At 44.0% G+C, this 26,626-nt stretch overlaps 1 long non-coding RNA gene across 2 annotated transcripts in view; it reads right to left on the reverse strand.

Annotated features, from left to right (window-relative positions):
• LOC137544181 (uncharacterized) overlaps window positions 1–26,626 on the reverse strand; it is a 65,911-nt gene that overhangs the window by 19,945 nt on the left and 19,340 nt on the right. The window contains exon 1 of one of the 2 annotated variants that reach the window (XR_011025763.1): window positions 24,043–24,208. The exons of the other annotated variant lie outside the window; for it this stretch is intronic. This is a non-coding gene — a long non-coding RNA (uncharacterized lncRNA). Of the gene's footprint in view, window positions 1–24,042; window positions 24,209–26,626 lie in introns of those variants that run through there. 2 annotated transcript variants of the gene reach the window in all.

Consider the following 26,626-nt stretch of genomic DNA (forward strand, 5'->3'; position numbering starts at 1 on the left):
ATTCCGGCAGTGGAATGGGCCCAGGCCCATACTCGGAGACTTCAGACCTGGGTTTTGACAAACTGGGACAGGGATCATCGATCACTGGATGTGTCGGTGACTGTGCCAGAGGAGGTGACAGATTCCCTTTGCTGGTGGACTCACCTGCCCAATTTGAATCAGGGTCGCAGGTGGACCCAGGAAATTCCGTTAAAATTGTACACAGATGCCAGCGCTTGGGGCTGGGGGGCTCACTGCCTAGGTCATCAGGCCCAGGGGGTGTGGGACCAGCAGATGTCCCACATGTCATCAAATTACAGAGAACTCAAAGCGATTCTGCTAGGTTTACAGGCCCTTCTTCCAATAGTCTCCAACTCGGAGGTTCTGATATTTTCGGACAACTTTGTCTCGGTTTGCTATGTCAGGAAGCAGGGGGGCACGAGAGTGCCGGATCTTCAGGAGCTGACATACCAAATCATGACATGGTCAGAGACGAATCTGGAGTCCTTGTCAGCAGTCCACATTCGCGGTGTCCACAACAGGCGGGCAGATTCCCTAAGCAGACACCTAGTGGAGGATTCGGAATGGGAACTCAATCCGGAGACATTCCGGGAGATCACAGAGAGTTGGGGAGTCCCGACACTCGATCTTTTTGCAAATCCAGAAAATGCAAAAGTGGAAGATTTCTGTACCCTAGATCCTTCTGCTTCAACGGGCAGGATAGACGGCCTGTCGATCCCTTGGCCGGAGGGTTTGCTTTACGCATTTCCCCCGTTCAAATTGATACCGAGAGTTCTCAGGAAGATCCAGTCAGAAAGGGCGGAAGTTATACTGGTTGCTCCTTGGTGGCCGAGAAGAGCCTGGTTCCCTCTCCTACAGTCCCTAATAATGCGGGGTCCTTGGCATCTTCAATACAGACCGGACATACTGTTGCAAAACGGACAGGTCCACCCGAATCCAAAGTTCCTGAACCTCACTGCGTGGATCCTGAGGAGCAGATGTTGAGGAGTCAGGGGTTTTCGGGTGACGTGATTAAAACTCTGTTAGCCTGTAGGAAGCCAGCTACTAGGAAGAAGTACAATAGGGTTTGGTACACTTTCTCGGCCTGGAAACAGAAGAATGTTACCAGGTCAAATAATATATCTTCAATTTTGGAATTTTTGCAGGAGGGGGTTAAGTTAGGGTTAACTGTTAGTACCCTTAGAGCTCAGGTATCAGCTCTCTCCATTTTTCTTTCCAGGCGGTTATCCGCGCATATTTACGTTAAAAATTTTTTGAAATCGGTAGAACGTTCTCAGCCGGTTCCTCAGAAATTGATCCCTCCTTGGGATTTGTCATTGGTGCTGGATTTTCTAACCTCTGACAAATTTGAACCGTTAGATTCAGTTCCATTAAAGTTTCTCACACTGAAGGTAGCTTTCTTGGTGGCTATTACCTCGGCTCGCAGAGTAGGTGATATTCAGGCCCTGTCAATTAAGGATCCTTACATGGTAATTCATGCCGATAAGATCGTTTTTAGACTTGATCCCTCTTATTTACCTAAGGTATCTACATCCTTTCATAGGACCCAGGATATTATACTCCCCTCTTTTCTGTCCACTCCACAGAACGATAAGGAAAGGAAATTAAGTACTCTTGATGTCAGGAGAGCGGTTTTGATTTATTTAGATAGAACCAGGGAATGGAGGACTTCCACTAATTTATTAGTTGCATTTGGAGGGTCAAGGAGGGGATCCCAGGTATCTAAGATTACAGTATCTAGATGGATTAGACAGCTAATTACCCTTGCTTACTCAGAGGCTCAGAGACAGGTGCCTGACCACATTACAGCACACTCGACCAGATCACTGTCAACATCATGGGCGGAAAGGTCGGGAGCCTCCCTGGATCAGATATGCCGAGCCTGAACCTGGTCCAGCCACTCGACATTCATCAAACACTACAGAGTGGAAGTGCTTTCCAGTCAGGACCAGGCCTTTGGCCGCAAGGTTCTTCAAGCTGTTATCCCACCCTAAGGTAAATTTCTCGCTAAATCTCAGGAGGGCCGTCCTGGAGGACGTAGGGAGGAAGTGCCGGCTGCTTACCTGGTAGCAGTGTTCCGGCGAGTCCTCCAGGACGGCCGCCTAAGTTCCCGACCCTATTATATTATATTATTATTGATGTGATAGTGGTTGGTGGACTCGGTTCTCTTCATTAAACTGGGGGAGATTGTGAGGAGGTGGGATTTATACTAATTGTTATTTAAATTCTTGTCAGGTGTTTCCGACTTGGGAGGGGAGACTCACACAATCTCAGGAGGGCCGTCCTGGAGGACTCGCCGGAACACTGCTACCAGGTAAGCAGCCGGCACTTTGCTACCGCTTTGTGCTTGTACACAATTTCCACGTATGTTTCCAAAAATTGTTGTTCATGAACTTTTTCTGCACATTTTGAAAGTGTAAAGAAGTGTCTCCTGATGCCCACTTACTGGTTGGAAGCTCTGCTCGCTCTCATTCTCTCTTTGCTATAGGAGGTGGGAACATGCTCTTCAGCAGATGGCTGACTGTCTTGTTTATACAGGGGAAGGCTGCCCAAACCATCAAAAATGATCATTTCAAATGACCACTTATCTCCTTGGCACTTGTCTCCCTAAAACCTATGTGCCTGTCTCTGGAGTCTGCCTGTTACTAAAACCAGATGCTCACTCAAATCTGCCTGTTGCTAAACTACCTGCTTGTCACTAGGATACCTGTTACTGGGGAATCTACATTTCCTTGTATCATCTGCCTATTAATGGAGTCTGTATCTTGTTGATATCCGCATGTCACTAGAAATATCTGCCTTTCAGGATAACTGTACATTATTAATATCTGCATGTGTTATTTGCCTGCTATTGCTAATGCATACCTTTTGCTGGTATTATTTTTATGTTATTATTATCTGCCTGTTATTGGAAGTAAAATTAGAGAAAAAAAAGATAGCAATAGTGAGTCTAAAAACTGAGACTAGCTGAAACTATACCTCTCTGCTAATAAAGACCTTATTATGGCTGTAGTTGACTGGGATGGAAGGAGGTATCTTAAAGGGAACCTGAAACAAGAGGTATATGGAGGAAGCCATATTTATTTCCTTTTAAACAATACCAGTTTCCTTGCAGTCCTGCTGATTTATTTGGCTTCAGTAGTCACCTGAAACAAGCACGCAAATAATCCAGCCAGATTTCAGTCAGAGCACCTGATCTGCATGCTTGTTCAGGGTCTATAGCTAAAAGTATTAGTGGCAGATTATTAGCAGGACAGCCTGGCAACTAGTATTGTTTACAGGGAAATAAACATGGCAGCCTATTAAAATCTCTCACTTCAGGTTCTCTTTAACATTGACAAACACTGAAAAACTGGAGGGAGATAGGGTAATTGACAGCACACACTGGGATTAAAAATCCCCATTCACCCTATCATCGCTATTGGTAGAGGTAATGTCTTACCTAAAACATAACTTTTAATCAAAATTTTAATAAAATCGATCAGGGCTATTAACCACTTGCCGACCGCACACTCATACCGTGCGGCGGCAAAGTGGTAGCTGGAGGACCAGCGACGCACATCTGCGTCGCCAGGTGCCTCCCTAATTAATCAGGAAAGGCCGCTCGCGCGAGCGGCCGTTTCCTGTTAGATCACGGAGCGGGTCTCTGTGAATAGCCTGCGAGCCGCTGATCGTGGCTCGCAGACTAAATGTAAACGCAGGAGACGTTTGTCTCCTTTGTTTACATTGAACGGCGCTGCTGCTACAGCAGCGCCGTAAGGCAGATCGGCGATCCCCGGCCAATCAGCGGCCGGGGATTGCCGCCATGTGACAGAGAACAGCCTGTCACAGGCTGCACAGGACGGATAGCGTCCTGTACAGCCCCGATCACCAGGGGTGAGAGGGAGGGGGAGAATTTCGCCGTGGAGGGGGGCTTTCAGGTGCCCCCCCCCCCCCGCAACACCCAGGCAGGCAGGAGCAATCAGACCCCCTTCTGCACATCATCCCCATAGGGGGGAAAACAGGGAGGTGATCTGATCGCTCTGCCTGCAACCTGATCTGTGCTGGGGGCTGCAGAGCCCACCCAGCACAGATCATAAAAAAACACGCTGGTCCTTAAGGGGAGGTAAAGGCTGAGTCCTCAAGTGGTTAAACCATCACCACACACCAAACATATAGGAGAGGGGGGGGAAATGGTATTATGCATCCAAGTGGGCTAGGCTGCTGCTGGGTTCACTTACTGAGGCAAGATAGCCCACTATATATAAGTGAACATACAATCAAGTAGATCAATAATACATGCATTCATCCCACAATGTATGAATAACCCTATAGAGATGGGAGCAGAGTTTTCTCAAATTTTTGAAGCCCCAGTTTTAGTCAGGCCCTATACAACAAGGATCTACTCCAGATCAGTGCAGCATACTTGTAGAATAATGGTCAGTACAACCATCAATTCCACTGTTTGCAAAAGTTTGCAACAGATAACTAATCCCCCCCCCACCCCACCCCTAGCATATTAATCACCCATATACATCAACATGTCTGTCTTGGGCTATATCTATGTGTCACTATACAATGCACTTTTAGAGCACTGCACCTTATTTATTATTTTCCTGACGAAGCTTAAATGTACTTCTAAGCGAAACATGTTGATTTATATGGGTGGTTAATATGCTAGTGGGGTGAGGGGGATTAGTTACCTTTTATAAACAAAAGCTATGAGTTAGTTCCCATCACAAAGACAAGTCCACACACCTTTTGTTTTCACATCTCATGCTGTTTCCAGGAAATATAAGCACAAATGGATGTCATATTTCTTTTTTTTATTTTTTCTTGTTTAATAAAAATGTTGGAAACTAAAAATATGAAAATAGTTTGACCACTTAGGGTACGATGTAGGAGCTTGGCTGTAGCAGTGAACAGTTTAAGTGTAATTTAAATCTAGCAGTTTAATATTAAACGTGGGAAGCTGTTCATGCTTCTGTGTGATCTTTATTGGGTTAAACCATTAAACATAATCCTGTTAGTTCACTGGATGAAAAAGTAATAGCCAGCCTAATAAGTAAAACATCATTTGACAGAAATATGAGCTATTCATCTCTTACCATCTGTTGGTTTTTAGGTCTGCAAACATAAGATATTTTACTGTCACTGTACGGCTTCTCTACATGAATCCGCTATTGGAGAAACTACTCTTACTTCTTGTGCATTTGTGTGTTCCCGTGATGTACAGTGAAGGTTATTAAATGCATCCATGATTAGGGCTATTCTTTTAATAAATTGTAAACCTAGCGGTGAAGGTGGTTTACCTTTAGCATGGTCCATGCCTCTCCCTGATGTCAGCTACATTCTCACCTTACACCACACATGTCAAAAATGTGGCCCTACTTGCCATCTTATGTAGCCTCAAGAGCATCAAATGTGCATTATTGTGCAACATTGTAAGCAGTAAAAGAATGATAACAAACTGCCTTCCCATCCAAAGGAACATAGCAGTGACTCAGTTTATGGCTGATTGTCAGTTTGGTGTGGCTGTGGTTCAGCAACAACCCACCGGACCCCCAGCGAAATTAGCATGGGGCCCCCTCCTGGGATCCAAACCCCCTTGTGTGGCTGGTAAAACAGACACAGACACATCTCAGTAATATTTACCTGCTCCAGCGCTGCAACAGGTCTCTTCTGTTCCTCCCAGCAACTGCACGCACTATGCTTCTATACCTCCAGCTCCTAATTACATGACATGCATTCCAGAGCCACAGCACAGAGCATGGGCTGTCAGGAAGATAAGAGGAGTTCCAAACTGGAGCAGGTAAATATTAAAGTGCTTTACTGGGCTACTCTGCAGAAGGGGGGGAGCGGGTCACCCATGGTCTCTATAGTTACGCCACTTAGTTTGAAGCAATAAATGTTAAATCTTAATAAAAAATTTGGTCCGCAACTTAGACTGTTTTAGGTTTGGGCCTTGACATGATTGAGTTTGACACCCCTGCCTTACACTCTGAACAGAGTCACTAGTAGTCTAATTATGGAGATTTCCATTATGTAAAGCATTTGCAAATGGTTCCTATTGGATTTTGATTATTTTTTTTTCAAGAATGAAGGGATTATTGGCAATTTTCAATGCTCTGGAGCGCATTCTGGTTTTGTAGATTAGGGTAAGTGTGGGGAGAAGTTTACCGATGATCCTCTCACCTTATCTGATGACCCTCTGTAGTGTCCGTCTGTCACTGGCGTAGGAGCTGGCATACCAGACCAGGATGGAGGAGCAGAGTTGAACTTTGTCAGAAGCTCCTGGGCCATTCCAAACTTCTTTAGTTGGCGAAGGAAGAATAGTCTCTGCTGTGCTTTCCTCTGGGTAGATGCAGTGTTGGCTTTCCAGGTTGTTAGAGATGGTTTGGCCCAGGAGGCAGTCACATGGTACTCTTTCCACTTCAGTGCCGTATTGAAGGGAAGGGGGGGGGGGCATGTTTTCTGAAGTCGATGATCAGCTCAATTTTCTTGGCTGTGTTGAGGACCAGCCTGTTCTCTCTACACCAATGGCTTATTCTATCAACCTTGGAGGTAGGCCAGCTCACCATTTTGGGTAACAAGGTCAACGATGGTGATGTCATCTGCAAATTTGATGACCTTGACAAGGTTGGCCTTGGATCTGCAGTTATTCATATAGAGTGACAACAGGATCGGTGATGGGACCCAGCCTTGTGGGGCACCCGTGTTCGTAACCCTTGTTTGTGTGGAGTTGGCACCCAGCTTGACGGCTGTTAAAGAGGAAATCTGTGATCCATAGGCTTAGGAAATTATGGACCTCAAGTGCTGCAAGATTTTACTGTAGGATGCGAGGGCAGATGGTATTAAAAGCCGAGCTAGGGTCCAGAAAGAAGGATCCTAACATACGAGTCAGCTTTTTCCAAGTAGTTGCTGATGAGTTCCAGACAGATATGGATGGCGTCATCAGTGGACTTGTTTGCTCAGTACCCAAACTGGAAAGGGTTCAGTAGGGCCACTGCAGAGAATTTAAGGTGGGACAGGACCACTTTTTCAAAAGTCTTCATGATGATGATGGATGTTAGGGCCACGGGCCAAGTTCTTGAGGTTGGAGACTCTGCTTTTTAGGAACAGGAATAATGGTGGACCTTTTAAAGCATGCAGGGACTTTGCCCTCTTGTAAGGACTTGGTGGAGATGAAAGTGATGATGGGAGCAAGCTGCCATGAACATGTTTTCAGGCAGGCTGGCGACACGCCATTGGGGGCTTGTGGATTTCCTAGTGTTCAACATTACTAAGTGGCACAGAACATTGACCTCACATGCAACCAGAGGGGGTGAGCTTAGACTAAGGGTATTTCCATCAGAGGCATGGGGGGTGCATGGCATTGGTATCCCCCCAGGTTCTGCCTGGCTCTCAAACCTGCAGTGGAAGTTACGGAGTTTCTCGGCTAGCCCGGTGCTCAGGGTAGCATGTTGGGTGTAGGGGCTTGTAGTTGGTGGCGGCCTTGAGCCCCTTCCAAGCAGCTCATGAGTCACTCAAGCGGAAGTTTTGTTTCTTCCTTTCAGCGTGGTCTTTTTTTGGTGATTCTCAGTTCCCTTTTATACCTTGCCCTCCTGTAGTCCTCTTGGTAGCCAGGTGCAGATTCTTTGCACCTACGCAGTTGCTGTAGTTTTTGTTTGAGAACCATGGTTCGTTGTTTGGATAGACTCTGAAGGATTTGGTTGTTATCCTATCTAACTTATATATGCATCATTCCCACTTCCTGATTACCTCCTTAATTTCACCTTTCATTTCTTCCGAAAACCCACAGCTGCATGCAGAAATCTACGCAACTTAGACCTGTAATCACTTTCAAGCTCTCTGCAGCTTCCTCTCTCTCTGTACTAATTTTCTAGACAAGAACTAGCTGCAAATCATTCCCATAGCACTATGAGCGTAGAGATTCAATTTAAAGGATACCCGAAGTGACATGTGACATGATGAGATAGACATGGGTATGTACAGTGCCTAGCACACAAATAACTATGCTGTGTTCCTTTTTCTCTTTCTCTGCCTGAAAGAGTTAAATATCAGGTTTGTAAGTGGCTGACTCAGTCCTGACAGGAAGTGACTACAGTGTTACCCTCACTGATAAGAAATTCCTCTTTTTATCTCTTTCTTGCTCTCAGAAGCCATTTTCTGCTAGGAAAGTGTTTTATAGTTGGAATTTCTTATCACTGAGGGTCACACTGTAGTCACTTCCTGTCAGAGTCAGGACTGAGCCAGCCACTTACATACCTGATATTTAACTCTTTCAGACAGAGAAAGAAAAAAAGGAACACAGCATAGTTATTTGTGTGCTAGGCACTGTACATACACATGTCTATCTCAACAGGTCACATGTCACTTCGGGTATCCTTTAAGGATATATAAGCAATTCAGGAAGCAGTACGGTGGCATAGTGGTTAGCGCTCTCGCCTTGCTGTGCTAGGTCCCCAGTTTGAATCCCAGCCAGGTCAACATCTGCGAGGTGTTTGCATGTTCTCCCCGTGTCTGTATGGGTTTCCTCCAAGCACTCTGGTTTCCTCCCACATGCCAAAAACATATGGATAGGTTAATTGGCTCCCCCCTAAATTGGCCCTAGACTGCAATGCATACACTACACAATACATACATAGACATAGGACTATGGTAGGGAATTAGATTGTGAGCTGTACAGCGCTACGAAAGATGTTGGTGCTATATAAATACTAAATAATAATAATACCCCTGCCTTACCAAGTCATATATATATTATAATTATTGTATATATGTCTGGTCTCCCTATGACCCGAACAGCCCCACTGCAGTCCATCATGAATGCGGCAGCCAGAATTATCCACTGCTCCCATCACTCCACCACGGCAGATCCCCTCCTAGAATCCCTCCACTGGCTTCCTATCCAGTCCAGAATCAGTTTCAAGATACTGTGTCTGACCTACAAATCTGTCCACAAAACCTGTCCAACCTACATTTCCGATCTTACTCAGAGGTACACACCTAGCCGCTCACTCCGCTCTTCCAATGAACTTCGCCTAACCGCCCCCCGCATCACCCAGTCCCATGCACGCCTCCAGGACTTCTCAAGAGCTGCTCCAACACTATGGAACTCCCTACCTCCACCCATTAGGGCAGCCCCCTCCTTCAACATCTTCAAGAAAGCCCTCAAAACTCACCTTTTCACTCTGGCCTACTACCCCTCACAAGTGCTCTAAACCTACAGCTGAACTCTGGTCCCCTACCATTCGTGTCCTTACCTCTACCTCTAGATTGTAAGCCTTTGGGCAGGGTCCTCCTCCTTTTGTGTCCTACCTGATCTTGCACCTCCATTACTGTGAACCCATGCTATGCATCTGAGTGAACCTAACTTGCCTAATCTCCATGCTCCATCCAGTGACTGACTAAGCATTACCTGGTACTCATACTGTGCTGTGTGATCTGGTTTTCTTGTATTCCTGTATTGTCATATTGCTGTATGTCACCCCTAAATATTGTCTGTAACCTAAATTAATGTTCAGCGCTGCGTAATATGTTGGCGCTTTATAAATACAATAAATAAATAATAAATAATATATACCCTGTTGCTTATTTTTACTTGTTTATGTATGTGGGGTTGATTTCACAGTGCCTGTTACTGAGAGCGCCATGCACATGTGTATGAGGTTATGCACATGCTCAGTCACCCCGAATCTGGTGACTTAGAAGAAGATCCCGGGGTGCTTTCAGGTAAAAGGCGGGGGGCCCGGAAATGAGAATGGGGGGTAGTGGTAGGCATCGGCACAGGCGACAGTATATGCCTGGTTCTAGCCAAACTGGGGCCCCAGGGCAAAAGTAATACGGGCCCCTGACACCAATACCCACTCCCCCCCCCCCCCTTCATGGCTGCTGCAGGACAGACCCCCCTCCCTCGCTCGCTTCTCCCTCCCTTCCCTCCGCACCCTGCCCCCCACATTGTAATAAAGGCAGAGGGAGAGAGACACACTCGCCTCCCGAACAATCAAGGCAGTACAGCTCATATCTGTCTCCTCTGTAGTGATTTCCTTCACTTCCCGCCTCTCTGTTCAGGCACTAGAGCCCAAACGGATTAGCAGGAGTTGCAAGACAATCACTACAGGGGAGACAGATGGGAGCTGCATTGCCTGGATCGTTCGGGAGGTGAGTGTGTCTCTCTCCCTCTGCCTTTATTACACTGCAGGGGGAGGGGGTGCAGCGCACGGGGGAGAAGGGAGTGAGGGGTGATATCTGGCCGGCGGCAGCCACGGTGAGTGCGCAGGGGTATCTGGCCAGCCCTGCAGCCGTATGATTTGAGGTAAAGGGGGACACTTGGGGGCCCCTATGGGTGCAGGGGCCTTGGGGCAATTGCCCCCTTTGCCTCTATGGAAGCGCCGGCCCTGCTGCTCGCCTCTGGTATCCTTTAAGGCCTAGTGCACACCAGAGCGTTTCTGCTGCGGTTTGCGATCTGCCTGCGGGTGCGGATCCGCTAGGGTAATGTATTTCAATGGGCTGGTGCACACCAGAGCGGGAGGCGTTTTGCAGAAACGCATACTCCCGGGCTGCTGCAGATTTTGGATTGCGGATGCGTTTCTGCCTCAATGTTAAGTATAGGAAAAACGCAAACCGCTTGTCAAACCGCTTGGTATAGCGTTTTTGGAAGCGGATGCAGATGCGTTTTTTGTCAGAAGCTGCTCTTGCAGGTCAAAGTGTACTTCCTTGAAGCTCTTGTACTTCCTGTTGTTCTGCTTTGCATGAGGGATTGCAGAGAAGGTGTGTGCAAGATGTCTGGCACGTGGTTTACCACAGAAAATTTAATAATTAAGATACAGAATTGTCCAGAGCTGTATGACAAGACATTGCCTGGACACAAAGATCATCAAAGGCTGAATGACATCTGGAGAAACATTGCCCATGAGTTTCTGGGTGAAAAATGGGATAAATTGTCACCAAAGAGTCAAGATGCAAAAAGTGAGTGTATTTGTTATACATGTGATGTTAACTGTTTTAAGTTGTCTTTCTGCACTGTGCTTACAATATGTGAAGACCCCTCCCCTGAAAGGTTAATTAGCTAACCATAAGTGTCATTACCACATGTCTCTCTTGCAGTCTGTGTCTCTGTATAGGCATCTCTCAATCGGAACAGCACGTACATGTGTGTCTATGTATGCACATGTATTCTGCATGCGGTTGTTATAGTACAGTAAAGCGCATGATCATAGATTAACACATACAAACAGGTTGAACTAATTTTTAATAGTAAACTAAAGATCATAATGTAATCAAATTAAATGTCATCCTGTAATATTTACATACATATCGGTTATGGCACAAAGTAATCTGCGAGTTTATCTCGCATTTGAATAGCAGAAATAGGCCCACGTAAGGTAGAAGGGACAACATTTTGAAGAGCACAGGGTGGAATCTCCTCCTCCTCCTCTGTGTGCATGCCATCTAATGTTCTTACATAATTGTGTAAAACACATGTGGCCTTCACAACTGCTATTGCATACTGTGGTTGCATTTTTAGGGCAGTATGATAAATGCGCCATTTGTTCGAAAGAATGCCAAAAGCACATTCCACCACTTGCCTGGCTTTGGTAAGGCGCTGATTAAACAACATTTTTTTCAGAGACATATCTCTTTGGGCATAAGGCCGCATAACATGTTCGGATAGAGCAAATGCCTCATCAGCCACAAACACACACGGGTAAGGTGGATGTTGTGTGTCAGGCCAGGGTCGTGGTGCTGGTAAAGTCATTTGGCCAGTTAGGAGTTTCAAGCCAAATCTGCTGTGTTGGAAAACTGCAGAATCATGTGAACTGCCGTAAGCACCCACATCCACATATAGAAACTTCAAATTCGGATCCACCACAGCCATGAGCACAAGAGAGAAATATTTTTTATAGTTGTAATACAAACTGCCAGTGGCTGCAGGCATAACAATACGGACATGTTTCCCATCCACTGCTCCTAGGCAGTTAGGGAATTGATGCTTTTCCCAGAAATGCTGAATATTAGCCTCCCACATAGGTATATCAGGAGGTGGCATACATTCTGGCTGCAGTGTTTTCCAGATCAGTTTGCAGGTGTCCAAAACCAGGTACCGGATTGTAGATCTTCCCATCAGGAACTGATAATGTAGTGCTGCATATGAATGCCCTGTTGCCAGAAATCTGAAAAGTAATAGAGAAAATTTTATTTGTTTTTTTTTTCAAAGTTGGTCTCCTGCGCAAAAAATGGAAGTCTGTGCGAGACAGTTATAAAAAGGAGCTGGAGAAACAATATCAAGAATCTAAAAGTGGTTCTGGCAGTTCCCAAAGAACAAGATATAAATTCTGTGGGATTCTGGAATTTTTGAGAAAACATCATGAGTCGGCTGAGTAAGTATGGCGCAAATGTTAACCTATTACATTTCTGCGAAAAGTATCCGCTACAGCTGTTATTTAAATACAAGTCACACAATGCATTGCAGGAGTGTGATAGACTTAATGTGATTCACTGCAGGTCAATGTAAAGTAGGCCTTTGCTTAATATGATTTTTGAGTAAGCAATTTGTAATGCGATTATCTGTCAGGAATCTGGTAGGATTTTGTGGACAAATACCAGTTGCCTTACACTCATGTGGATCTATTTGCCTGCAGTAGTGTCTGAATCACACACCACGAACAAGCATGAAGATCATACATTAATACTTCACTTCAAACATCTGATCTGCATGATGACTCAGGGGCTGTGCCTTAAAGGGGAACTGAAGAGAGAGGTACCGTATATGGAGGCTGTCATGTTTATTTCCTTTTAGACAATACCAGTTGCCTGGCAGCCCTGCTGATCCTCTGCCTCTAATACTATTAGCCATAGCCCCTGAACAAGCATGCAGCAGATCAGGTGTTTCAGTGGTTCAGACTTATAAGTCTGATCTGACAAGACTAGCTGCATGCTTGTTTCTGGTTTTAATCAGATACTACTGCAGAGAAATAGACCAGCAGGGCTGCCAGGCAACTGGTATTGATTAAAAGGAAATAAACATGACAGCCTCCATATACCTCTCTCTTCAGTTCCCCTTTAAAGTAATACACACCACATTTCTGCAGGAGAGACAGGCAACTATGATTGTTTTCCAGTTACACATGTGCATCAATGACATTTTCTATTTCACATCACTGGCCACTATAACAGTACTTAATTTTTCTCTTTTACTTTACATTAGAACTGAAGATAGCCTGCCACCTGATCAGGATCCTGAGGAGGCGGAAATAGATGCTGGCCACAACACAAGCAGTGACGTCGAAGTGGAAGATTTCACTCCACAGGATGGTGACACAGCTACACTGGATGAGAGTGACTCTACAACAGCTGATCAAACACAACTCAGTACACTAACTACTAGGCCACGCACAACTCACAGATCTAGTAGAGGTGTGAGGGCATCAAACCAAGGCAGGAGATTAGGAAGAGGGATGAGCAGGGCTGAATATGATCACAAGCTCATTACTTCCATTGAAAAGGCTGTGGATCATATGGAGAAGCGAGAGGAGGAAATCAAACAATTAAAAGAGCCATGCACACAGTATCTGCTAAGTTTAGTGCCATTGTTACAGAAAGTGCCACCTGATAAGCAATGGGCAGCCAGACATGCCATATCAGAGACCCTGGGCAAATTTTTGATCACTCAGAGCCAGCCAGAAGAAAATATCTCCAACTATGTCCCTCAACAACACATGCCTCATGCCACTCCTCAGTATCATTCATACCCACAACCATCTTACCAGAGTCACCGTATGTATGACCCACCTAGTTACCCACCTATGCATATGGCAAACCTGCCATATGGGCAGCAGCCTCATTATCCAATGACAGGACCTAATATGCGTTTTGAGCAAGCTAATAGGTATCAAAGATCAGACACTCCAGTGTACACTGATTTAGCAGCTCAGACCCAGCCACAAACTACTTCAGAATCAGCCCAACAAGCTTTCATTCATGACACTGGTAGCATGTCTGATTATCGTGCACAACATGACTAGGAAGTGTGCCTTATAGGTAGTGTAAATCGTTATGTTTTATGTTAAAATTTGAAAGTTATTTTCACATACCTCAAAGTTATGAGGAGACGCTCCGTTGGAGTTATTGCACGGCGATAGTTTGTATCTTGTCGTTGAAGGGCATCCTTCAATTTGGTCAATAGACAATCAAAACTGTCAAAAAGATAGATGCATATGTAATTTGCTGATGATGTTTGTGATATCAAAAAATTCTTTGGTGCACATATACATTATGTTTGTGCAAAACAAGTATCATCACAACATGGCCTAAAGAATTATTTGTGCAACCACTACCAACAAGAAATAAAAAAAATTGCTGGCCACAAGTGTCTTTACTGAGTTTCAGCTGTTCATAGGTGCATGACATTGGTATAGGTAGAAATGTGTGTTACGTGGGGTTAGTACATTAGGTTATTGATCAAAAATGAACGATGCTTATATACTATAGTAGTTACTGGGTACTCAAAATAAGCTATAGGTGTTAGGCAGTGTATGCATAACACACCAGGAACAAGCATAATGGTAATATTAGTCTTTTAATGCATACACCTGATTGCTGAGTGTGTTCGTTTGTACATTGGAGTCCAACAGAGTGTGAAATAAGGCTCAGCAATGGCTAAGACAAATGGTACAGAACCATCAAAACACATCTTACCTGCCCACAGACATTCTGGTGTAGCCAAAGAACTTGTCTGGATGCTGCCTCAAGTCACGATACAGTGTCCAAAATTGACCCTTCCTGCGCCGCTGTTGCAGTATGGGATGCACCCAGTATCTCCGTGTCCTTGGCCTGCGTCTCATATATGCTGCTACACATATTAGTAAGAGCAAATCTGGATACATTTTCTCACACAACAAAATCTCCTCACTCTCAAGCACTATGTCACCTCTCCTCAACTAACCCACAATGCTGTAAAGGACCACTCCCTTTTTATATTGGTGATTGCCCTTTAATTCCTTCATTTGATCCACATGTCATCAATATATCTACTTTTAACCCTTTGGTTCAACTCTTTATACCTCTTTCCTTAAAAACGCAAAACGCTACAAAAACGCATGCAAAACGCTACCGCAAAACGCTAGCAAAACGCAGCTAAATAATAAGACAAAGCGTTCCAAAATCCGCTAGCGTTTTGCTAGTTTGCTGCCTAGTAAAATGCTGTGTGTTACGTGGTTCCTGATCAGTGTCAGATTGTGCACCATTAATGCAAGGTTTCTATACATGCCTTTTTAGTGTTTGTATGGGATGATTTGTGTTAGGTTATTATGTTGATACACCGTATATATACTGTGGCAACACTGTCATCTACAAGCAACTTGTATGTTTCAGTAAAAGGTGTAATTACAGCGAGACGTTTTGCAAGACTAATCAAGGCAGCTGTGTATTTCATGCATCGTTACAGCTGAAATGTGCTAAAAAGAAGCAAACATTTAAAAAAAGTCAGAAGATACTTTTAATTAGTTATTTGCAGTGTCCCTAGATACAATTAATTGTAGGTTACTGAAAAGGAGCAATTAGAGAGATCAGTGAGATGCCTTTCACGTTTTCTTGCCTCCCGTTCCAGAAGGAATAGGGATGTGTAGAAGGCTCAATGAAGTGTTGCTGGCAAAAGCAATTCTAGCACTCAAGTGTTGCTGCTACGGAGACAATGCAGTCACATGAAGATGATTTTCTAGTGTGTTTGCCTTCGCTGCTGAATACCGTTATCCATACGCTGACATCAGAACACTACCCAAGTGTGACTAAAGAGCTCAGGCGTTAAAGGAGTCATTCACAAGCTGTGGTAACACGTCAATCATACAGTCTCTTTCGCTGCATTCAAAGCAGGTGGAAAGCTGAGATTTGGCTCCTGTATGGTACTGCAGGTTACATTATATTCATTCATTAGACACTGCTTGGCTTAATGTACAGCACCAGGTGGTTGAGCCCATTTGGGTTTATACTACAATTGAAAGCTAACTAGAGATATAGGATAACTATTCTATTTAACCCTTTATTTAGAGACTTGTAAGTGCTTCAGGCCAATTTGTTTTGCACATGTTTTTTATTTCTTATTTGTTACCTTTCCTAGCTTCTAATTAGTACTGCTGTAATGTGTTTATGGCCACTTGTTACTAGGGGGCAGTGTGAGACAATAACGGATGATTTCTGCTTTCAGTTGCTATATTTTCTGCTAGTAGAAAGAGATCAAAGCAGTCCAAGAATTTACAACACAACAAGGTCAATAGCAGTGCACTTCAACTCTCAAACAAGATAACTCTATTGAAGCTGCTAATGGGTTAATGTATATCTTTCACCAGACCATAAAAGTCTAAAGGACAACTGAAGTAAAGGGTATATGGAGGCTTCCATATTTATTTCATTTTGAACAATAAGACAAGACAAGACAAATAACATTTATATTGCGCTTTTTCTCCTGGCGGACTCAAAGCGCCAGAGCAGCAGCCACTAGGGTGCGCTCTATAGGCAGTAGCAGTGTTAGGGAGACTTGCCAAAGGTCTCCTACTGAATAGGTGCTGGCTTACTGATCAGGCAGAGCCGAGATTTGAACCCTGGTCTCCTGTGTCAGAGGCAGAGCCCTTAACCATTACACCTCCAGCCACCAATACCAGTTCCCCGGCCGCCATGCTGATCTCTTTGGCTGCAGTAGTATCTGAATCACACACCAGAAAAAAGCATGCAGCTAATCTTGTCAGATCTGACAATAATATCTGAAATACCTGATCTGCTGCATGCTTTTGCAGTGTCTATGGCTAAAAGTATTAGAGGCAGAGGATCAGCAGGGTGCCAGGGAACTAGTATTGCTTAAAAGAAAATAAAAATCGCAGCCTCCACATACCTCTCGTTACAGTTGTCCTTTAAATAAGATCCTTAATATGTGCAGCTTGCTGCAGTCGAAGCGATTACCCAAAATACTTCCTATTTACAGTCCTTTTGACCATTTATCAAAGACAAATGTAGCTAGTTAGTTTATTATAATTAGACACAGAAAGAGTGCGTTATCTTGCATTAGATAAACTTAAGTAAGCAAAACAAATCATTAAAGTTCCTAGGATAAACAATAGAAGTGTGTACACATGCAGAAGGACTGTTGCCCGTGCACATGCAGAAGGACTGTTGCCCGTACACATGCAGAAGGACTGTTGCCCGTACACATGAAGAATGACTGTTGCCTGTATACATACAGAATGATTGTTGCCCGTAGGGAGAGGACTTGATATTTATATATTAATATACAATCCTACCTCATAAAACCTAACTGTCCCTGTGTAATCCTGTCCCTGTGTCCTTGGGTCGGTGCTTTTTGCGTATGTGCGCACCGTGGACAGCCGTTGGGACAGGAGGACGTGGTCAGTTAGCCAGGCGGGCGTGTGAGCGGGCGGACGATGCGCGCACGCATGCATATTTCATATATTGTTGCAGTAAAGCTGTTACTGAACAGCTTCTGTAACAAAACCACCTGGCAAACCGCTCTGATCTGCCATTTTTCAGAGCGGTTTGCATTTTTCCTATACTTAACATTGAGGCAGAAACGCCTCCGCAATCCAAAAAATGCCTCACCCCGGGAGGATTAGTTTCTGAAAAACGCCTCCTGCTGTGGTGTGCACATCCCCATTGAAATACATTACCCTAGTATATCCGCGGCTGCAAAATCGCTCAAAAAGCCCCTCGGTGTGCCCCAGCCCTTATATGGAAGAAAAATTATATCCTAGGAGAAAGCTGAGGAGAAAAAATAAGTACATAAAGTACTGAAAAATAGTTGAAAAAGTACTAAATTATTTTGTGTATTTCCTTGCTTTTTGGTGGCTTAAAATGATTTTTATCGACAACTTTAAAAATATAACCTAGGAGAAAACTCAGGAGAAGAAGTTAATTGCATAAGGGGCCCTGGTCTTTAAGTTTAGGATTAAGTCGTTAATTTAAGGATTGAAACCTTAACTTTAGGAATCAATCCATAAATTCAAGACAGAATCCTTAACTCTAGGAATGCATGAGGTAAATTACTTAGTAAATACTAAATTACTTATCTCCATGGTGACAACAGTAGAAACAGCTCAGAAATGTTATTAAAGACAGGAGCTATGCTTAGTGAATTGTGGCTGTTGTCTTGCAGAATTTTGCATGCCACCTGTAATATGCAGCTCATGCTGCCTCCTCCATGCTGAGCCCAGGATAGAAAGCTTGGAGAACACCCAGGTTCTCCTGCTTTCTCTATTATGCAAGGCAACCATGTGAATTGCAGAGCTCAATGCATGTGCATGCGTTTCAGGATCACTCCCTGGGTGATGGAAAGAGCTAGAAGAACCATTGTTGATTGGGGGAGGGGGGGGGGGGGGGTACACCAGATCAAATCAAGGACCAAATCCAGAACATGGATGCACATGCAGTTTACAAATAATAGTCAAAGCCTGACCATAGGTTTTATATCTACTAGGAGAACAAACAATTATTTTTATTTTTCCAGTGCAATTCTGCTTTAATATTAAATTTCTCTCCCAGGATGCATCTGGATTGGCAGCTTTCTGTAGGCAGACTCGTGTGGTAGAGTAAAAACATAAATCACTTTTCATTTCAGACACAGTATATGCAGAGAGACTATAGTTCCTCTGTGAACAAGACAAGGCCAGTGGTTTTATAGGAGAGAATCGGTTTTCTCTGCTTCAGTGAAACAGTGACTGTAGTTGTGCTTTAGGCACACACTCTCAACGGTACTAATGAACCTGTGCTGGGCTTCACACCTCCCTATCCATCAAGACGTAGCTCCAAGACAGCCTCCAAGGTATGGATGTCAAATAGCGGCTTCTCTGATATGGAAAATGCTTTCCTGATAGAATCCATCAGTCAAACAGTAAATGCCATAAACAATTCACAATATAAAAAGACATGAAAAGAAGTAAAAAAAAGAGGTCCCAGCCTTGTCAGATGAACAATGTTTCTATTTGAGAGATTGTCCAGAATTCTACACCTCTAAGCACTCTGGGGGATCAGCAGCTCACTCTGCATGACATGTCTTCCCACACAGTGATAGCGTACGTATTTTCTCTGTCCACTTCATTTTCATTAAATACAAAAAGAAAATCTTGATAGTAAAGACCCATTGCGCTGCATTATCCGTCTGATTCAATTTCCGTAATATCAGTAACGGTGCCACTGTGATAAAAACATTCACCTTGTGCATTTCATCTTTCAGCACATGCACTGGAATGTGGCTTTTAGGTATATTGGTGATTGATTTCTATAGTTTTGGAAAGCTAAACTCACCCACACCACTTATCATTTATAGCTGGACTAAATCCAATTGAGCCATTTTATATAATAATTTATTCAGAGCAGGTTACTTTTAAAATATTAAACAACACAATTGAAAATAAATATTGGTACCCTAAAATTTATATTTTTTGAATATCCCAATGACATCATCATTCTAATAACATTGCACTATCTCAGCGTTGGGAGGAGTTGATAGTGACACCTGCACTCACTGCCCGTTGGATACATGAGTTCACTCTCCAAGAAAAAGCCGCTCATTGATGGTGGTGGGTAATCCGCAATACAATTCCACCACCACACCCTTCAAAGTGCAGGCTTACCAAGTGGATGAAAGACCCAGATTATAAGGTCTGAGCACTTGTGGTAACCATTCAACGATCACTGCTTCTCCAACATATACCAAAAGGATCCACTCTTCTTCATCCGTCACAATAATCCTCAGTATAAAACCATAATCAAAGAATAGATCTAAGTGTACTTCGTTTTAAAAACAACAACTTTTAATTGCTCAGCAAATACCAATAAAATACTCACGTGGAAAGGGCCCGGATGTGAGTATTTTATTGGTATTTGCTGAGCAATTAAAAGTTGTTGTTTTTAAAACGAAGTACACTTAGATCTATTCTTTGATTATGGTTTTATAATGAGGATTATTGTGACGGATGAAGAAGAGTGGATCCTTTTGGTATATGTTGGAGAAGCAGTGATCGTTGAATGGTTACCACAAGTGCTCAGACCTTATAATCCGGGTCTTTCATCCACTTGGTAAGCCTGCACTATGAAGGGTGTGGTGGTGGAATTGAAATTATGATGCCAATCAGCGTTGGCGTTTTTTGAGAAGTGTGTGTCAAGGAAGTCTATCTGAGGACTTTTAACTTCTTGGTGGCTTTTTTGGAGTATCATAGGTCCTTGGCGCAGATATATATATATATATATATATATATATATATATATATATATATATATATATATATATATATATATATATATATGTGTGTATATAAATCCACAATACAAGCAAACAATGGGGCAGCTGAAGGTAAGCGCAGTATAAATCTTGTGTGTCTTGGTATTGTTCAGGGAACCTAAGCAATAATATTTCATCAATGTGCTTCCATGTCAGCAGTGTGTAGTCGCTGGAGACGTATAGGTAAATGTGCACATGGGGGCACTGATCTCCTATTCACTTCAATGGTCCATGAGCAGCTACAGCTATAAGTAGCTCAACTATTCCGTATTGCTTAGAATATCACAACAGCCAATCAGACTCCTACAGTCCACAAACATAGACTGCTAAGAGGCATATAGAGAATTACAGATGAGTATGCAAAATGTTATTTTTTTGTTTTATAAACATACCGTACTTCTTTTTAATTAAATTATTCATTGACACATGTTTTAGACAGACATATGCTGAGCTGTTTAAGCTTTCCCATACAAATCCCCTTTTTAACTATAGTTTGTCTTAAATTGCAGAATAAAAGAATAAAGCTGGTTTTGTAAGTAAATAGCACTGAAGTGTAACTTCTGTGTGCATGCGTGCGCAATATCTTCTGTTTATATGATATCCCTTTGTACTTGCTGACAAGGTATCTGAAGCTTATTGATAGGTTTATATGCTAATCAGATTTACACCTATTTTACATGATTGTAATTTGAAGTCTCAAGCATGACACCTGCTACCTTTATTGTTTTATAATACAAAGATAAGACATACAACTATTGTACTTGACAGATGTCCGTTTTAACACCTGCACTGTGTTCCTATATTGCCCTCTAATTTCCTTTGGTGTTGTTAGTAGCAGACACACAAAGGTAGATGTCTATTTAAGTAGCAAGAAACTCCTGGGAATAGATTTTGGTCAGAAAATCATAGCCCGTTAAGGGAATGTAACGTATAGGTGCATCTCAACGAATCAGCATGTTAAGGAAAAGTTAATATACTGTATGCCAATAATTAAGTTCAAAAAGTGAAACTCGTATATAGATGTGTTACCCAAAGAGTGACATACAGGGCGGCACACGAAAGATCGGCCCAGCTGTCTGTCCCGTGCATGAGCAGGGGCGTAGCAATAGCCATAGCAGCCATAGCAACAGCTATGGGGCCCTGAAGCACAGGGGGGCCAGGTGGTGCTTAATGTCTTCATCATTAACTTTCTTGTGTTTCTCCTGCCTTTGGTTGTGTCTCAGTGCCCATGAACGATGTGCAGTGCTGATTGCATGTATGTAAATTGCCCAATGAACTCATATCCATAGGGTAGGGGCAGGTGGCATTGCTTAAGAGTGATTGCATCTGAGGGCCCCATGAAAGTTTCGATATGGGTCCCCATAATCTCTAGTTATGCCACTGTGCATGAGTATACAGGCAGACACTGTCGCTAACACGATCCCTGCTCTGAGAGTAGAGGAGAGGTAATGTGATATGAGCATCCCTAACAGCAGCATGACTGGGAGCCAGTCTGGTTGGCTACCCATGGGGATAATCCCATTAAAACTCATGCTGATTTTACTTCAAGTTATGTGTGAGTGCACAACAACATTTTTAAATACATTGTTATACAGTTTTCCCTATGGAGAGCAATAGGGTTTATTTTAGAGGTGATTGGTCTATGCAAAGCTATTGGAGACAGAGGAAGTGATCAAGAGTATCGTATAAAGGCAGAGGGAGGCCTCATTGGCTACCCCTAAAGCAATGCAGACCCATATAACAAGAGGTTTCCCTGCCAATGGTTGGAGTGCTGGAGTTCTCCAGCAAAGGGATGTGGTGGAGGTACTCATTGGAAATCAAGGGGCTCCATTGCCTGAAAGTTTATGCATGATCTCTGAGCATAGGAAGGACTGTGTATCGCTATTATCTGGTTTGGTATGCATATTGGGACAATTTTTTTTGAGCCGCACAACCAACAAATACCTATTTTTAGAGGTTAAGTGCTGTGTTTGTTTTGAATTTTGACAGTTGTTTTTTTTTTTCTAAATTGGGACAATGCAATTTATTCCAAATGATGTGTACCAATACCCAGAGCCAGTCCTAATGTTTCTGCTGCTAGATCCTGTCTTATCTGCCCCCCGCCCCCTTCCCCTTAGCAAGACAAGAAGTGCAGCCTGTATGTGTCTCTGCCCTCCATTCTTAGAGAGAGCAGGGTAGAAAAGTCCAGGTCAGCACACCAAATAGAAATTTTTCTCAATTTATTGCTCCATAAGCACGTGTAAACTTGACAATTGTTTCGGGGCCACGGCGGGTCCCCTTCTTCAGAAAGTGCAAACAAACAATTCACCAACCAGTGCACATAAAATATATACTCTGTAAGGTGGGAAACCACCCATGCCAATCAAAGACAAACTCCTCCCCTGCATCCCTCCCATCACATGTAAACATTGTACAATATCAGTAATCATACAGTGAATCCTTATGTTGCCTGTCTGCATACTAAACGCATGGCATCTGTCTCTCTTATTGCAACCAGCCCTGCTTAATCCGCCTGTCTACAATCTCCCACGAGGGCAGCGTCAACTCACCCCAGCGTGCCACTCAATGTCCCTGGGGGCGGAATTCCGTTTCTGTTCAAATCCAATAGGCTGTTACTTCGCGCCACGGCCATTCCAGCCGTTACCGAGCGCTTCTCAATGCCCATTGCTATGGTAACGGCATCACTTCCGCCACCCGGACACCGCAACCGCGTCACTTCCGCCCAATGGTGGGTACCTCCTCGATGTCACCATGGTGACCACTGCCACGCTGCGCACCTGCTGACGTCACATCGGACGTCGTGGTGGAACGCTCAGGCCAATCCCACAGCGCAAATACATCACACTGTGGGTATTGGCCTGGGGTCCACCGGCCAATCCTGGCTCTCTCCGCATTGAATGTAGTCCGCTCACTGCACGGCTGCCATGGCAACCTTAAACAATAAGCATACACATATAGCCGCAATAAGGACGCGGTCCAGGGGGGAAAAACGCATATCACAACAGTGCGAGACGCACACTGTGCATATGGGTGACACACTGATGATGACACCACCCTCGTTACAGGACAATGTAATAAATGTATAATACATATTTTTATAGACTCCCTACACAACCATATATGTGGGATGCAGGATCAGGCCAAGCGGTGGGTGGAGGTGAGAAGAGGAGATAAGAAGAGAAAGGAAAGAAGGGGGGGAGGGAAAGAAAAGGGGGGAAAAAAGGGGAGAGGAAAGAAAAGGGGGGAGGGGAGGGAAAAAGGAGGGGAATGAGGGGGGAAGGAAGGGAAACAAGAAAAAAGACAAAAGAAAAAAGAAAGAAGAAAGAAGAATAACAAAACAACAAATAATGGTCATGAGGGTGACAACAATTCCCAAACAGATTAGTAATGTGAATGTACTCCTAATGAGGCGGATCCCATCCCCCACATCCCACAGTGTCAGATGCCCAGAGATCAATTCAAACAACAAAACCAGCAAAGCATGAACAACATGACATCACTCCCGACCACATAAGCTGTCCGTTCCCACAAGCTCATAATAGTGAGCTATCTTTCATTCAGGAAACAGTTCAGAGAATTATACTGGTTCAGTCCTCTAGGAGAGACAGAATCAAGCGTGTATATCCAATATGCCTCTCTCTGGAGTAACAGTCTGTCCCGATTGCCACCCCTCCGTGGCTTTTTAACACTATCGATGACCAGCCCCTCAAGGTCACTAGTGCGATGGCCCATATTGGCAAAATGCACCGCCACTGGTTTAGTTACGTCTAAGGTTTTACCTTTCTGTAGCGCTTCAATGGCAAGTCGAATGTCACTCCTATGATGTTGGAAGCGTACCTTAAAGGCATTCGTGGTCTTCCCCACGTATGCCAATCCACAAGGGCACCGTAACATGTATGTGCAGTATTCTGTATTACAGTTGTAGTAATCCTTGAGATAGTATCTCTTTCCACTCCTAGGGTCAGAAAAGTATTTTCCAGTGATTAGTGAATTGCATACATTGCACTTATAGCATTTATAACAGCCCTTCCTGTCTGAGAAAGTAAATGGAGGTTTTTCATATTTATTAGTGGGGTCAGCTTGTACCAATATATCTTGTAAACTTCTACTCGACCTATATGAGAGTATGGGGGATTCATGCAGAGTTGGATTCAAATCTGCATCAGAACGTAAAATGGTGAGATTTTTGCCCACTGATTTTTTGAGAATCATTGCCATAGGGCTATAGTCGTGGACCAGGGCTATGTTATTTTTTGCCGTTCTTTTCTCCCTGCCTTCCATTATATCTGTTGCCCTTTGAAGGGCCTCAGCCAGTACATGCTCTGGGTACCCTCTCTCAAGGAACCGCTCTTTCATGACCTCCAGTTCACGAGAAACCTCCTCTTCCACATTACATATCCTCAACACTCTCAGGTATTGCGATATGGGCAGGCTGTTAATCAGATGTTTCGGGTGGGCACTGTTGTAGTGTAGCAAGGTGTTACGATCAGTGGGTTTCCTATAGATATTCGTACTCAACCCACCATCCTTCTTTGTAACCATTACATCCAAGAAGGGGACCCTCACATCTGACACCTCTGGATTAAACACTATCCCCTCAAACAATGAATTTAAGAACTCGATGAATGTCACAAGCTCATCGGATGTCCCTCTCCACAGCAAGAACACGTCGTCAATGTACCTCGTCCAAAGGACCACGTGGGCAAGGTACATCGGCGAACAGAACACCCCCGTCTCCTCCAAAAAGCCAACAAACAAATTGGCGAATGCGGGCGCTGCTGAGCTGCCCATCGCGGTTCCCCTGCATTGTCTGTACCAGTCCCGTTCAAATCGGAAACAATTTTCTGTGAGAATCAGCTCTAGACCAGCAAGAATAAATTCCGCTGGCAACAGTTTGTTATCTTGTTTGGATAGGAAGTGTCTCACAGCCCTCAACCCCTCATCATTGGGGATCGAGGTATACAAGGAACTAATATCCATTGTACACAGCAGAGTCTCATCACTCACCTCCCCAACGGTGGTCAACTTTTGCAGGAAGTGCCCCGTGTCCTTGAGGTATGCTGGCAATGACTGTACCAGGGGTTGAAGATGAAAATCTACAAACCTCGCCAGTGGCTGTGTGGCGGAGTCCGTGCCCGAGATAATAGGTCGAAACTTTAGGGGTGCGGTGCCCTTGTGGATCTTCGGAAGCCCATAAATTACGGCCCTCTGTGGAAATTTGGGTAGAAGGTACTCATATTCCTTTTCGGATATCCATCCATTTGCCATCGCAAGATCAAACAGGTTCTGTAATTTCCTTAAGGTGCTCGGCGTCGGGTCAGATTGTATATGCGTATAGCTTGTACTGTCAGCCAGCATGGTTCTAATTCCTGAACTGTAATCTTGATAATTCATAATGACGACTGCTCCGCCTTTGTCGGCTGGCTTAATAATTATTTTATCGTTTTCTTTCAGGCTTTTCAAACTGGCCTTTTCTTTCCTGGTTAAATTATTGCGGGTGGATATCATCTGCTGATTGTGTAAAACATCATGCTTCACAGATTTAATGTAAGTCTCAATACTCGGGAACGTTCCCGGGGGGTTAAACGCACTCTTTAGCTTGAACCTTGTACTTTGTTCCACGGGTTGACTCGACATTGGTTGTTTATAAAAGAATTGCTTCAATTTCATAATCCTTTCGTAGCGGAATAAATCCACCTCCAACTGGAAGGCATTACATTTGGCTGTAGGGCAAAAAGAAAGTCCCTTAGACAAAACGGCCAACTCCCCTTCATTCAGGGTCTGATTACTGAGGTTCACTATGGGACACGCGGTGTGCTCCTTGTGTGCGGGCGCTGTGATTGTGCTTTTGATTTTGCGGCCCCTCCTGATTCTTCTCCTCCTTTTCCTTGTTGAAACCCCGATGAACCTGGGGTGTCACTCTCAGAGGAGGGATTCTCCGTATGAACCTCACTGTCTGTGTTAGGGTTCTTTTTAGGGGGGCCCTTAGGGCCCTTTCTGGGTCTCGGTCTCCTATATGTAGGACGTGGTCCACTCCTCTCACCGGATAGTCCCACAAGCCAGGGATATACACGACCCTCCTGATGATCCTGGCAGATCTGTCGAAATTTGTCTCTCTTCCTCTGTTGGATTTCTTCACGATATTTGTCTATATCTTTATCCAAAGCAACCAACTGCTCGGATAGTTTTTCATCAGTGTTGAGAAGTTCTTGTATGCCCGTCTGTATTGGAACGATCTCTTTCTCTACCTGGAGCAGCAGCACCCTCACCTCCTCGATCACCATCAACATATAATTGAGTGAATGTTGTGTGGACAGTGCACACCATCGGTCGCAGAAGTCCCTCTTGTTCCGGCTAATTGTC

Source organism: Hyperolius riggenbachi, chromosome 2, assembly GCF_040937935.1.
Source record: "Hyperolius riggenbachi isolate aHypRig1 chromosome 2, aHypRig1.pri, whole genome shotgun sequence".
NCBI classification, from domain to species: domain Eukaryota; kingdom Metazoa; phylum Chordata; class Amphibia; order Anura; family Hyperoliidae; genus Hyperolius; species Hyperolius riggenbachi.